The 13,588-nt window shown below is 62.1% G+C and overlaps 1 protein-coding gene across 2 annotated transcripts in view; it reads right to left on the bottom strand.

The window, feature by feature from the left end:
- ABLIM2 (actin binding LIM protein family member 2) overlaps positions 1-12,038 on the bottom strand; it is a 143,853-nt gene extending 131,815 nt beyond the window's left edge. Inside the window, exon 1 of one of the 2 annotated variants that reach the window (XR_008958419.1) lies at positions 11,906-12,038. The gene's annotated coding sequence lies outside the window, so the exon portion shown is untranslated. The remainder of the gene's footprint in view (positions 1-11,905) is intronic. The other variant, XR_008958429.1, reaches the window with a different exon arrangement.
- Between the last annotated feature and the right edge of the window lie 1,550 nt (positions 12,039-13,588).

The following is a 13,588-nucleotide window of genomic DNA, read 5'->3' as shown; positions in this document are numbered from 1 at the left end:
TGACGGGTGGCATCACGACTGATTGAACGCAGGCCGGAAGCGAGCACCCAGCTGTCCCCTATTAGGCCGGACATTAATGAGATTTGCAAAGCTGCAGAGCAATGCCTCTCCGGTCACTAAAATACATTCACAGAGGGCTATGATCCAGCAAATCGGCGAAGATCTTAGAATTTCCTCCGCTTTAATTTCTAACTCAGTCAACATCGATAAATACTGTGCACTCAGGTCTTTGGGGCCCTCGGGATTGTTGAGTCGAGGCCCTCAGGTCTGGCACCGCCGCTGTGGACGGACAGTGATCCACGTGCCCGGCATCCCGGGGCCGGACGACCGCGGGCAGACCGCGCCAGCCCTCCGGTGAGCGAGGCCCTGCGTCCAAATCTGTGTCTGTGTTCCAGAGCCTTTGCAGAAAGATTCCCAGCAGCAGCAGCTCCTCCGTCAAAAGGCGGGAGAGTATTTCAGGCCCAAAGCCGGTGCCTAACTGCTCCCCTAACGGACGCCCCAGTCAGCAGCCTGTGGCAGCCTCAAGCCCACGGGGTCTGGGGATGTTTAAATTGAGCCGAGTTAACAGTAACATTTGTTTCCTGGGAGAGGTCACTCTCTCAAACCCTCGGCCAGTCTGGAGACCCCACAGGGAGAGGTGAAGGCATGGGTCCCAGAAGCAGGGTGCTCGGGAGGCTGCCTGCGGATGCTGGGGGTGCCCTCCCATCACAGGTGGTATCAGGTGCAGGGTCGGGAGATGGGGAACATCTCAGACGGTCCGGGCGGCCCCAATGCGGTCACAAGCGTCCCCGTGGGCTGCAGGCAGAGGGAGGATGGACACACACAGAGGGGAGGTCCGGGGGAGATGGGCAGGGGAGGGATGCGGGGTCACTGCCCCAGAGGCTGGAGGAGGCAAGGAGGGCATTCTCCCCGGAGGGTCCAGAGCAGGTGGTCCTCGGGCCAAGAGGGAGTTGGGGTGGCAAGAGATGGGGGCTGAGGCAGGAAGGGGAGAGGCGGCATGGGCGGCAGGACAAAGCCTTGTGGGGCTTCAGAGGGGCCTGCCTTGGCCAGAAGGGAACTAGAGGGCCTGCGGGGAAGGGCAATCAAGGCAGCACTGGGTCCCAGGAAGACCTGCCTGAGGATCCCAGGGGTGCCTGCAGACTGTTGGCGGTGGCACCCTGTCCCTCAGCACCTGTGCTGTGCCCCGGGCCCACAACGTGCCCCGCCCCCCTCCCTCCCCCCCCCCCCCCCCCCCCGCCCAAAGACAGGCAAGGAGGCACCCAGCTGGATGTGGGATTTCTTGCGGACGTATCACGTTTCCTGACCTCTGCAGCACACGGGATGTGTGCAGGGGAGCTGAGCATGTAATTCTGCACCCCACAACCACTCCCTGAGCACTTGGCAGGCCAGGCCTGGTTTCAGAGCTGCAGGGGAACCACTGGATCAGAACCACAGATGAGAAGCTGGATCACAGGGCCCTGAAGGCCCGTGAGTGAGTCTGGGCTTGGACAGAGGAGCACGGGGGCTGCAGCGGGGCGGCAGGCCCACCGCTAGCATTCACATCTGGTCACCCACGCTGACTTCACTTCCTCGCTGCCCGGCCCGGCTCCTCCTGTGCGGCTCACCCACTCCAGCCACACCGGACAGTCTGCCGATCCTGGTATGCCCTTGTCGCCCACCTCCCTGCCTTTGTGCTGAGCTTTCTGCCTCCCTGTGACCACCCACGTGCTGGTCTCAGGACTCAACTCCATGTCCTCTCCTCCAGGAAGCCTTCCCTGATGCCACGTGGAAGAGATTCCTCTTGTCCCATCCCCATTCCGCCCCCTGCCAGGTTCTGATAGCACATGTCCCCTGTCTGGGTTATGACCTATACGGGGAAGTGTCCCTGCTATACTGGTGTCCTCAGCACCCTCCGTGTGCCCCGCACAGGGTCGTGCACCCAGAACCATTTCTGACCCCTCAGTCGGATGGACCACCTGAGGCAGGTGGGAGGGAGGTGCACGGGGCAGGGACCCAGAGAGGCGAACACTGCCCGTGATGTCTCATGGAAAAGAGCTGCAGCTATCACAGGGGCAGTGGGAAGGGCACTCAGAGATGCTGGGGGCCCCCGTGCTCCAGTTAGGAATGTGGGTTCGGGGGTTGGCATTTGGCTTGCCGGCTGGATGACCTCAGGCAAGTGACTTGATTCCTTGAGCTTGGTTTGCTCATGTGAGGAGGGAATCTGTTAAGGGTCATGGCATGTGGTGGCCCCGGGCCCTCAGACAGCGCTGGGACCCCCAGGTGGGAAACACCGCAAGCCACTGCCCTGTCCGGGGGCATGGCGGGGGGTCTGCTTGCCTAACAGCAAACGCCAGTCCCGAGGCATCCACACTCAGGCACAGGGTTGGCAGGACCCAGAAGACAAGTGTACGTGAGGCAGTGAAGGCTCAGAGGGTGGAGGGGTGGGGCTGGGGGTGCATGGCCAGAGCTAGAACCCCCTCTCCTGGCTCTCCGCTGGACCACCTACATCTTCCCACCAACCCCGGAGCTGCTCAAAACCACCCGAAGACCCAGGCTCACCCAGGACGAGTGAAAATCAGATTGTGTGAGACACCCCCCCCAACCTGCCCCACTCACCAGAGGACAGTCAGACTTGCCAGACCCCTCCCCACGCACCAGGGGGCCGTCAGACTGTGCTGGACCCTCTCCCCACCCACCAGGGGGACGAGCAGACTGTGCCGGACCCTCTCCCCACCCACCAGGGGGACGAGCAGACTGTGCCGGGCCCTCTCCCCACCCACCAGGGGGACGAGCAGACTGTACCCCCTAGAGCTGGAGAAATGCAGACCCTGCAGATGTGGGCCATTTAAAACTGCACAGAGGTTGGGATTCAAGTGGGACAATGACCAGGAGAGGAAGGCTAAGGGAAGTCCAAGAGGGTGATGTGAGCAGGGATGATGTGGGTTTGGAACCAGGAGCTTACCAGGCTCGAATCCTGGCTGGCGAGTTACTGGACACAGCACACGTGTGCAGCCCCAGCTTCCTGAATAACCAGGAGTCACATTCGGAACGTGTGCCCCTCGTGCCGGCCCCAGCCACCCAGTGTGCTGTGCACCCTGCCGGACATCCAGAGCCTGGGGCACGACCCCCCCTGCCCGGACAGAGAGGCCCACGGGAGCTGGAGTGCGAGCCTGGAGGTTCTCAGTAAACACTGACCCCTCCTTGCCCCTCCTCCCTCAAAGGGCAGTCCTCCCTGGTTCCTTATTCATGAAGGTGCTCCCGGAACCCCTCCAGCAGCAGGAGGTCCTGGCGGTGTGCGTGCACGACACAGCCCCACACCACTGAGGAGGTCTGGAACAATCCCCACTTTGCAAAATGCTACCGCCCTCCTCTCCCTGGGCCTCCAGACCCAGCAGTGGGGAAGGCAGGGAAGGCGGGCCATCTGTCTGAGTGTCAGGCAGCTGCTGTGACAAATGGTCACAGACGTACAGGCTTAAAGCAGACGTAATCCCTGACAGGTCTGGGGGACAGAGTCTGGACTGGGCCTGCGGAGCTGGGTCCTCCTGGAGCCTCCGGAGAAGCCCTTGCTGGCCCTTTCCAGCCTCGGGAGGCACCCTGGCTCCGAGTTCGGGGCCCTCCTCTGTCCTCTCTCCCCTGACCTCTGCCTCCTCCCCACTGCCTCCCTCGGCTCAGGGTCCCTGATCACGAGAGGCCCACCGGGTAGTCTCCCCAGGGCGAGGCCTCTAACGGAATCACATCTGTGAAAGTCTCTCTCCAGCAGATGCTGGTTCCGGGGATCAGGACAGGGACATCTCCTGGGGGCCATTACTCAGCTCCCCCCAGCCCCTCAGAGGGGCAGCGCCTGGCCCTGGGCCACACCACTGCCAAGCCAGACCAAGTCCTCAACAGGAAACCCCAGCTCCGGCCACTGTCCCCAGCTCTGTCCACTGCCCCCAGCTCTGGCCACTGCCCCCAGCCCTGGCCACTGCCCCCAGCTCTGGCCACTGCCCCCAGCCCTGGCCACTGCCCCCAGCTCCGGCCACTGCCCCCAGCTCTGTCCACTGCCCCCAGCTCTGCCCACTGCCCCCAGCCCTGGCCACTGCCCTCAGCCCTGGCCACTGCCCTCAGCTCCGAGGAGGGCGGGCTGCGTCACAGACAGTTGGGAGCTCTGGTTGAAGCCGGGAAGATTGAGGAGGAGGAATCCCAGGGTGGGGGGCAGGGAGGCAGGCAGGTAAAGCAGCAGGAAAAGCGCAAGCAAGGTTGTTTGGGCATCAGGAGCGAGGACAGCACGTTGCACACAGTAGGTGCTCAATAAATAGTTGCCAAAAGACTCAAGGAGCATTCTGGAATGGCTTTGAGCCCTTGAGGGCTGCTGAGAGCTGGGAACAGAGGTGGCCCCGACCCGGGCTGAGGCGGGACTGTACCCAGGCCCCCGTGGGAGCCACCGTGGGAGTGGCAGCAGAGGTGACACCTGTCCTCGTCCCACCGCTAGGTCTCCTGTGGCAGATGGGGACAGGTGCTCACTGACCCCTCCGCACCGCAAGCCCATACGTCTGTCATTTTGCTTTGCAGCCCGAGGCCTCCAAGCCCGGTGGACACTTGCTCACTCCGCGCAGGGGAGGGCGGCACTGTGCTCGCCCAGGACCGGCCCTCCACCCTGGAGGTTAAAGACCCCAGCATCCCACTCCCCACCCAAGGGACGGTTCTGAGGAGCAGGCCCACCACGGCTGCCCACCCATGCAAACGCCCCTCCTCTCCCCTCCTCTCCCGTCTCAGCCCTTGCCCTCTTTATTTGTGCTTGCTGGGGGCATTTCCCCGGCAATCCACCTGCATCCATGTCCTTGTCACCAGGGGAAGCTGAACCCAGGCTGTGGCAAGGCACAGGGGTGGGGTCATACTGAAGCATCTGAAATTGAAGTGGGGGCCATGGGGACAGTCCTGGCCATTCCTGCTCCTTGAATTTCATGCCCAATTGTGGCACCAATGGGGACTTGGAGACGTCGTGTCTCAGTAAGATGCTGGGGCCACCGAAGCCCGAGGAGAAGCAGAGGGTCAGAGAGAGGCCTGGCTGGGAGCCCTTGGCCCAGGACGACGGTGAACACTGGGGAGGCTGAGCACGAAGAGGGGCCCCGAGGTCCATCGTCCATTCATCCCTTCCCTGGCCAGACGCTCAGGAAACACCTGTCACGGGCAGCCTGTGGGGGCCCTCCGGGCGAGCATCTTGAGCATCTTGAGGGCCCCCTGAGCTTTGCAGGGTGTGGACAGCTGGGACAGAGACCGCTTCACCTGCTTCCTGGTGCGCTGCACGCCCAACGCCCTCGAGCAATCAGAAAGAGCAGGAGGTGGCATCTCCCCTCTGCAGGTGGGGAAACTGAGGCAAAGAGCAACGACACAATGCAGTCGCTGGGTCACAACTAGCAAGTGACGAATGGGACCGGAGCCCAGGTGAGCCTGACCCCAAAGCCATCAACCATACTTTCCAAGCTGTCAAGACGGCCTCCCTGGTAACTTAGAAATCTTCAGGCAAGGCAAACGGCATAGGACAGAACCTCTTTCGTACAGGCCTGGCTCGCCACCAGCCTAGAAGCCCACCAGGGGCAGAAGGCGCCCAGGACCAGCCGCGCACCTAGTGGGGCTTGTTGACGGTGGCATCTAGGGGAAAGTGAGTGCCACAGGATCCCGGCACACCTTCCACGTTCCCCAGTCCTGCCCACGGACGAGGAGGACTCGGGTCTCCCGGCTCAGGCACCAGACAGACACTCACAGACGTGGCTTCCCTGGCAGGCTGCAGAGAAACCCCTTATATCAGGAAGCCTCCAAGTAAAGGGCAAGTGCTTCCTGCCACGAAATTGTCAGACAAGGTCTATGTGGCAGAAAAGGATGACGGGGGCCCATGGTTCCCTGAAAATGCTGGCTTAGCCTCGAACCCAGACAAATCGCTCTGGGAACAGTGTAGGAGACAGGGTTGTCAGAAGCGGGTCACAGCCCTGAGGATGGTGGTAGCCCCCATCTTTACAGATGGGGACCCTGAGGCCCAGAGAGGGAAGACAGCCTGCCTGAGGTCACACAGCGTCCGGGTGAGTGGGGCCGGGACTCCCAGGAGCTCAGGCACCAGCAGTGGGGCTGGGCCGGGAGCTGCAGCCTTGGCACAGGACGGCCGTGGCTGTTGCCTTGCAGCGGGCACGGGCAGCTCTAGAAGGCCTCGAGGACCTGCCGGAAGGGAGAGCTGGGGCCAGAGGGTCAAGGTTACAGACAGGCACGTGGGCTTGACATGGTGAAATGTCCTTCATGCTCTGCGCTTCTGGAAGTGGCCCCTGGGCTGTGCCAGGCCCCAGGCGGGAGCCCCTGGAGAAGGCAGAGGAAAGAGCATGCCCTCGAGGCAGACAGAGCAGGTGTCAGTCTGGCTCCGGGCAGGCAGGTGCCACAGCAGGAAGATGCAAATATGGTTCACGGCCCAGCTGAGAAGATGGGCCCTCTAAACCCCCTGTCGGGACGAAACACTATCACGATGTCCCAAATGGTCAAGCCTTATCCATCCCACTCAGCCCCACACCACAAGGGGGCTGTAAATCGCCCAGGGAAGCCGGCTCTCGCAGGCATGGGGGCGGGGTGGGGGCAGACAGACAGAGCCCACCCGGTCGGAAAGATGAGCGTCTGGGCACACCGGGGTTCACGTCCAGCTCTGCTGTTCATAGGTGGTGTGGCGTGCTGCCAGGCAACGGACAGCCCCTGCTGGGCATCTGCTCCCCCACCTGTGAGCAGGGACGCCCCAGCCCTTGAAGCTGTGAGAGGGTGTAAGAGCATCAGGCCAGGCGTGGGGCCCGAGGGAGCGTCCCCGGAGCCGCGGCTGCCGTGACACTGAAGTAGGGTGCTGCCCGACACCCTAGAGACCTCAGGGATGGAAACATCCCCAAGTAAACAAAGACGCTCCGCTCAGGTTGCCGGGCCCCGCGCCCTCGCAGCCTCGAGGCCTGCTGTTCTCAGCCCATCCGGGCTGGCCAGTCCCTCAGCAGCTCGCAACGCGGTCATCATCCAGAAACGGGCTGCTATCTGAACACCGCCCGTGCTCTCCTGTTGCAACTACTTTAACTGCCCTTGCCAGCCTCTCCCACGTGTCAGGACCTGCACCGTCGGTCCCTACCGAGACCCCGGGGAAGGGAGCCTCAGAAGCGCAGAGAGGGCTGATGATCTATAATGCTAGTGGGGGCAGAGCTGCAACGAGCCCGACAGGCCCGATTCAGGGGAGGCCGTACCGCGTCCTGCAGGGCAGGAGCAGAACCAGGGGTGCGAGGAAGCCCCGTGTCAGGGCAGAGGAGGGGCCCACGTCCTGGCAGCTGCTGCCATCAGCAACCGTGGCCAGTGCCAGGACAGACACCACCGGCCGGACCCCTTCCCACCCTCTCCTTTCGTCACCCGGATGTGCCCGTTTTCTCCGGCCAGCTCGCAGCTCTCCCGCACTCCAGAGGACGCTCTGGAGGGTCAGGGCGTTAGACAGGTGACTTCTCCATGACCAAAGGTCACGCTCCCTTTTCTGGGACAGTAAGACCCGACTCGCCAAAAGTTCACCAAAGTCAGAGCAGATTCTAGAAGACATGCCAACGACCCCCAAACTACCTCATTGACAGAAACCGTAAAGAATCAAAGGGGCTCGGGTGGCGGGTGAGGGAGCAACTCTGTACATCAGAGGAAAGAGATCGGAGCTGAGCCAGGGAGCGCCAGCTGGGTCTTGGGCAACAACTGTCCTGTTCAGATGCAATTTCGGACTTTCTGGGTCAGGGTGATTTGTCTTCGGCTGCATCTAATTCAGATGGAGTCGCTCAGGGGGCCGGGCACCAGCCCCTGCCTGTGGGAAGCTCCTGAGTCCCGTCCACCTCCACTCCGAGCCAAAGGACAGCAGCGCCTGCGGCACAGAATGGTCTGGGCCTCCCACCGAGTCATGGACTTTCCACGCGCCCTCTTTAGACCTGGCAGCACTGCTCCCTCATTTTCACTGGATTTTTAATTGCAAAAGAGAAGCACACATCACCATGAAAAGTTCAGAAAGTCGCAGAAAGTATAAAGACGCAGATGTGGGAAATACCTCTTTCCCCTCTTTACGCTAGAGAGGGAGACCACTGTGAACGTCTGGACGTGCGTCCTTCCAGATTTTCCCCCTTTACTGTGCTTGCAGACTCGAGATCACAGTGGGACGTACGATTCTGCCATCCGCTGCTTTCAGAGTTAAACTGGTTTGCTTGAGCACCGCTCCTCACATTAAAATCTCCTCACACACTGTTGGCTAGAATGCGCCCCCCACTCCCCCCGAGCGTGAGCAGCTTTGGCGGGAGGTGGACTGTGTCTGCTCCTGCTGGGCCCACGGTGCGTGGGCGGGAAGCCTTTGGCCACTGAATGAGGGACCGCACAGCTGGCTGATATCCGTTGCTCCCCTCCACATTTGGGCAGCCTCTGACTTTCCGTCGTAGTGACGTGAACATCTTTGTGGTGATGTCCTTGTCCACACTTGGGTTAGGTGAAGAGACGGGTCTCTGTTTCAGAGACCCAGGGCTGTGCCAACCAGAGTAGGGGACTGGGGCTCGGGGACTGGGGCTCAGGTCCTGGCTCTGTCACACTCTCTCCTGGAGCCTGGACAGTGGCTTTTCCTTCTCTGGGCCTCAGTTTCCCCTCTGTGCATGGGAGTGGGTTTGGATGGCAGCATCTTCTAGGTCCCTTCCAGCTCCGGAATCCTAACCTGGCAGCCGTGAGCACAAGACGGCTGAGCCAGCCCCCCGGGCTCTCCACCTGGTCCTGCCCCCGTTATGGGCTGAATTACGTCCCGCTGAAGTCCTAACCGCTAGGACCTCAGAATGTGACTGTATTTGGATAGGGGGACTTCACAGAGTAAGTAAGGTAAAACGAGGCCAGGCAGGTGGTCCTAATTAAATATGACTGGTGTCCTTACAAGAGGAGGAAATTTGGACACGCATATACTTAAGGAAAGCCCTGTGGACACAGAGAGAAGACAGCCATCTACGAGTCAAGAAGGAAGGTGGCAGGGGCGCCTGGGTGGCTCAATCATTGGGCGTCTTCCTTCGGCTCAGGGCCTGATTCCAGGGTCCTAGGATCGAGCCCCACATCAGGCTCCTCCGCTGGGAACCTGCTTCTTCCTCCCCCACTCCCCCTGCCTGTGTTCCCTCCCTCACTGGCTGTCTCTCTCTCTCTGTCAAATAAATAAATAAAATCTTAAAAAAAAAGAAGAAGGAAGGCGGCAGCGGGAACCAACCCAGCCCACACCTTGAACTTGGACTTCGGCCTCCAGCAGTGAGAGAATAAACGTCTGTGGTTTAAGCCATCCTGCCCGTGGTGCTTTCTTACCCGACCCTGGCCGACCAGCACAGCCCGCCGGGAGCCTCTGACCACCTGGAGGGCTCCCATCTGCCAGGGTGCAGCCACCGGGGATGGCATCTAGGCCCAGAGAGAACATGGGGCTTGCTCAAGGACCTGGCACCAATGGGGGCAGAACTGGCCCTGGAGCCCCTCCCAGCTCAGGTCCCCTCTTCGGCCCCACCTTGCCTGTTGTGACTCCAGGGGTTGTCACGTTATGAGGCCACCGCCACAGACCTCATCTACTAGGTCCCATACGCATGGGCCAGGGCTGCAGGCAGAGAGCTAAGGGCATTCCCTCCATACGGTGGGGAAACTGAGGCACAGGGAACCCATAGGGAGTGCACTGGATTTGGATCTAGGCCTGACACAGAATGCCACTTCTGACAATTTCCCTGGCCGCCCGAAATCAATGAGCCACAAAACAAGTAGGCAAATACGTGAGGCCCTGAGGCCACACCAGGCCGTCTCAAAGGCGCCATGGGTCACCTGACTGAAGGAAGCCATGGCTCAGCCTGGCAGCATGAAGGAGAGGGGAGCCTCCAACCCGGGGAGGTTTACAGGTTGCCTCAGGCTTTGACCCGAGGGCCCATGTGGGCAGCTGGACACTGGACCAGATGATGCCCGCCCACACCGGCTGGCACCAAGTTCCCAGACAGTGTGAGTCTTCTTGGCGGGAGCGTCAGGGGACCCGCCCTCCTTGATGACAGAAGCCCCTGGCCCGCCAGACATGCCCAATGGCCAGACGCGAGAGCCGGGAGCCGGGCACTGGGGCCACGCTCTCCCCCACTGCGGGGTAGCCTGGGGACGCATCGGGGCAGGAGCTGCAGGAAGACGGGGAGCAGGCTAACTGGCAGTTCCGAAGGGCTGAGCTAACTCACGGAGACTGAGGGGAGCATGACCCTCCGGCAGGGACCATCACAAGCCACTGAGGACCTACTATGTGTGCAGTTTCCCACTCGAATCTCACCGTCCACAGCACTGCTTTCACACGTCAGGAAGCCGAGCTCAGGAAGTTGCCACCATTTGCCAGATCGCAATTTGCCACCAGGCAGACAGTATGGTGCAAACCCCAGGCCCCTTGCTCGTTCGAATCAGGCCACTACCCCAACAGACCCCAGTGCCCACATAGCCCTTCTCCCAGGACAACCACAAATGCCAGTGCTCCTTCCAGGGCTCCCCCTGATTACAGGGGCGACCAGAGGTAACAATTATGATCACAGAAAGCCTAGAATTACCCTGTGTGCACCCTGCCATTATCCCCACCTGCCATTAGATAAACGTGTCTGGAGGTTCTGCCAGGTCTCAGGGTGCCCTGCTCCCCAGCCACCTCCAGATAAGAGGCTGGCCATTTCAGAAATCCTTTTCTAGAGAATTCTGCCTCCCGCTGCCTGCCATTTGCTCTCAGCCACTCTCCCAACGCCCACGGCCAGTGTGGTCCCTCCTTCCCAGGTTGGGGGGGAGGGGACGATTTCCCCGGTGAGATGGGTCCCTGGAAACAGCCCCCCTAAACCCAGAGCAGGGAGCAAGCACTCACCAAATGCACACTACCCCCCACCCCAGTCCGATTTTCCCCCAGCTTGTCCAGACTTTTTTCTGCACCATGGCCAAGGGCCATACTGCAGTCTGTGGCCAGACAGGCTCAGAGGAAAGATCACAGGAGTCAGGGAGCACCAGGTTCAAATCCCCACCCCGCTGCATGAGCTGAGCAAGTGACTCAAGCCTGGTGAGCCTTGGTAGCACCCTGAAAAATGGGGTGTCAGCCCCTCCCTGACGGGGAATGTAGGGACTAACCCTCGGCTCAGTGCGGGGCCACAGGAGACTCTCAAAACCGGGCTCCTCCGGCCGGTCGCGCATCAGACTTTTCATGCCAAGGCCTCCCTGCTGTTGGTCTCAGTTTCCCCAAGCGCAATAGGCGCGGCTGGCTTGTGACGCCGTGGGATTTTCCAGGGCCCGCACAGAGGCTGTCAGATCCGGTGGGTGCGGCGGGAGGCAGCAGTGGGGATGCGCGGGGGAGGGGGGAGGCGGAGAGATGCTGACTGGAGGGAGATGGGGCGGGCCGCACACACCTGCGGGCTCTGCGCCCCCAAATCTACAGCAGGCGAACCCAGGGCGCCAGGGGTTGGCCTGACGCCGCCCCCCCCCCCCCGCTCAGGCGGAGCGAGAGCCGCGCAAGGGCGGAGCCCCCTGCAGCAAAGCCCCCCGTGTGATCACACCTCTCCGTAGCAGGGTCTATGGCGGCCCTGCGCCCCTCACCCATACCGGTCGCCTTCTGCGACCTGCAGCGACCCGGGACTCGTGAGAAGCAAAAAAAGTGGCGCCTTCCAGACAGCCAAGCGCAGCCATCCTGGCCGACGCGGTGGGAAGGGGGTCCCCAGCCCGCGCTGCAGAACTGCACGCACCCCGGGCGCAGGGGCAGAGGGCTGCGGACAGGCCCCTAGGGTTTGCAAGACCCTGGGGTAAAAGTTGGGTACAGCACTGGGTGACTTCCCTTGCGCTGCAGGTGCAGCCCCAGAATGCCTCTACAGCTCTTGCTGCGCGGCGATCCAGCTCAGGGACGTGCCGGTCCCTCGGTCCCCACACTCACCTGCACTCATCTCAGCGGTAGCTGGGAGGCGGGCGGTCCGGCGCTGCTGCAGCCGGACGCTCCTGTCCGCAGGTGCCGCACCCGCGCGATCGCCAGCCGGCCCGCCGGTCGGCCGGCCCTGGGCAAGGTCCGCGCCCGCCCGCAGCGCCGCCGCAGCCCCCCGGCGAGCCGGCCCCGCCCCGCCGGCCCCGCCCCCGCCGGCCCCGCCCCTAAGCGCAGCTCCGCCCGCCCCGCCCCGCCCCCGCCGCACCGCGGGCGGGACGCACCCTGGGAAGTGTAGGCGTAGCACCCCTGCCGCTCCGCCTTCGTCGCTCAGCTGCCGCATGGATGGACTACAAGTCCCGGCAGGCAGCGCGCCCCACGCACGCGCAGGCAGGCGACGCCGCTGCCTCCTCCCGCAGCCGCTTGATTTGTCTCTTCAGGGCTGCCTTCGCGGCCTGGCTGGCGTTCTGGCTGGCAGCGGCTTTCGGGATCCCGGGAGTGGCGCGGAGGGAGACCCAGGGACGGAAGCTTGGTGTAGCTCTTCTTGTGTCGTGGAGCTGCAAGGGGCCCGAAGACCGTCTGGACCACCCCCCCACCTTCCCTAGTTTGCAGACAGGGAAACTGAGGCTGGGCGAGGCGCGGGCTGGGATTTTGGCGCTGGGCTCCTGACTCCCAGTCTAGAACACCAGGTCGCCGGCTCCCGGCGCGCTGCACTGTCTGGCGCCCGAGGACGGGGGTGCGTCCTACCCCATGGCAGTCCTGGGGCCCCAGCGCCCTGCTGTCACCTGCTGCCCTCTGTGATGTCAGGCGCCCAGCACAGGGCGGGGTCTTGGTACAGGAGAGGGAAAGACTAGGGTTGGGCGTCAGGAAATCAGGGGGAGCAGGTGGAACCCGCTGGTGCGTGGTAGTGACAAAAGGGGACTTTGGGGTTCAGGCTGGACTGGGGCTAGCATTCAGGAGGGACCTGGTGTGGCGGGCCGAGGTGGCAGGAGGACATTTGGCTTGGGCCAAGGCTCTTGAGAGATGCTGACCGCTGGAAATACGGACTCTAAATGGAATACCGATGCAGGAGCCGATATTCTAACCTGCCCTCAGCGGCATCCACCTACCCCAGACGGGGGCTCAGGGAACAGCCCAATCCCGCAGAATCAGCCATAGGCCAGGCCAGTCAGTGCCCGCCGCACACACCCTAGCCTGGCAGGGTGGCTAGGTCTGCAGCAACAGGCTCTAATCCCTGCCCACCCGGGACTTTCTCCCAGAACACAAGTGCACTGTGATGGAAGGAGCACTAGAAAGGATCCGGTGTCTTCTTCCTGACCCAGCTTGCCCTGTCAGTGCGACCTGGAGCAAGACCCTTCCCCTATGTGGGCATCAGGGCGGAAGCTGAGTGGAGGAGCTACCAGGGGCTGAGAGCATTACATTTGGGTTGTTGGTCTTGGTTACGGCAGCTGCAGGCCAGCAGGGGTGGAGGCCCGGGGGGGCTGCCCACCTGGTGGGGAGCCTGGCTTCACCTGCTGGTGCAAGGTGCCTAACTCTGCCTGTGTTCAGCATCCAGCTGGACAGCGTTCCCACCTTTTTAGGGCAGTTGTGAGGATGACACTGGTTTGAGCATGTCGTGCGCTGCTCAGAGTGGAGATCAGTAAACGTCTTTGACATTATCCTGCCTTTATTAGTAAGATTCTCAGTGCCTCGCACGTGGCC

The sequence above is a fragment of the Ursus arctos genome, unplaced genomic scaffold (genome assembly GCF_023065955.2).
Source record: "Ursus arctos isolate Adak ecotype North America unplaced genomic scaffold, UrsArc2.0 scaffold_9, whole genome shotgun sequence".
In the NCBI taxonomy this organism is placed as follows: Eukaryota; Metazoa; Chordata; class Mammalia; order Carnivora; family Ursidae; genus Ursus; species Ursus arctos.
This window is presented reverse-complemented; position numbering and strand designations above follow the sequence as displayed.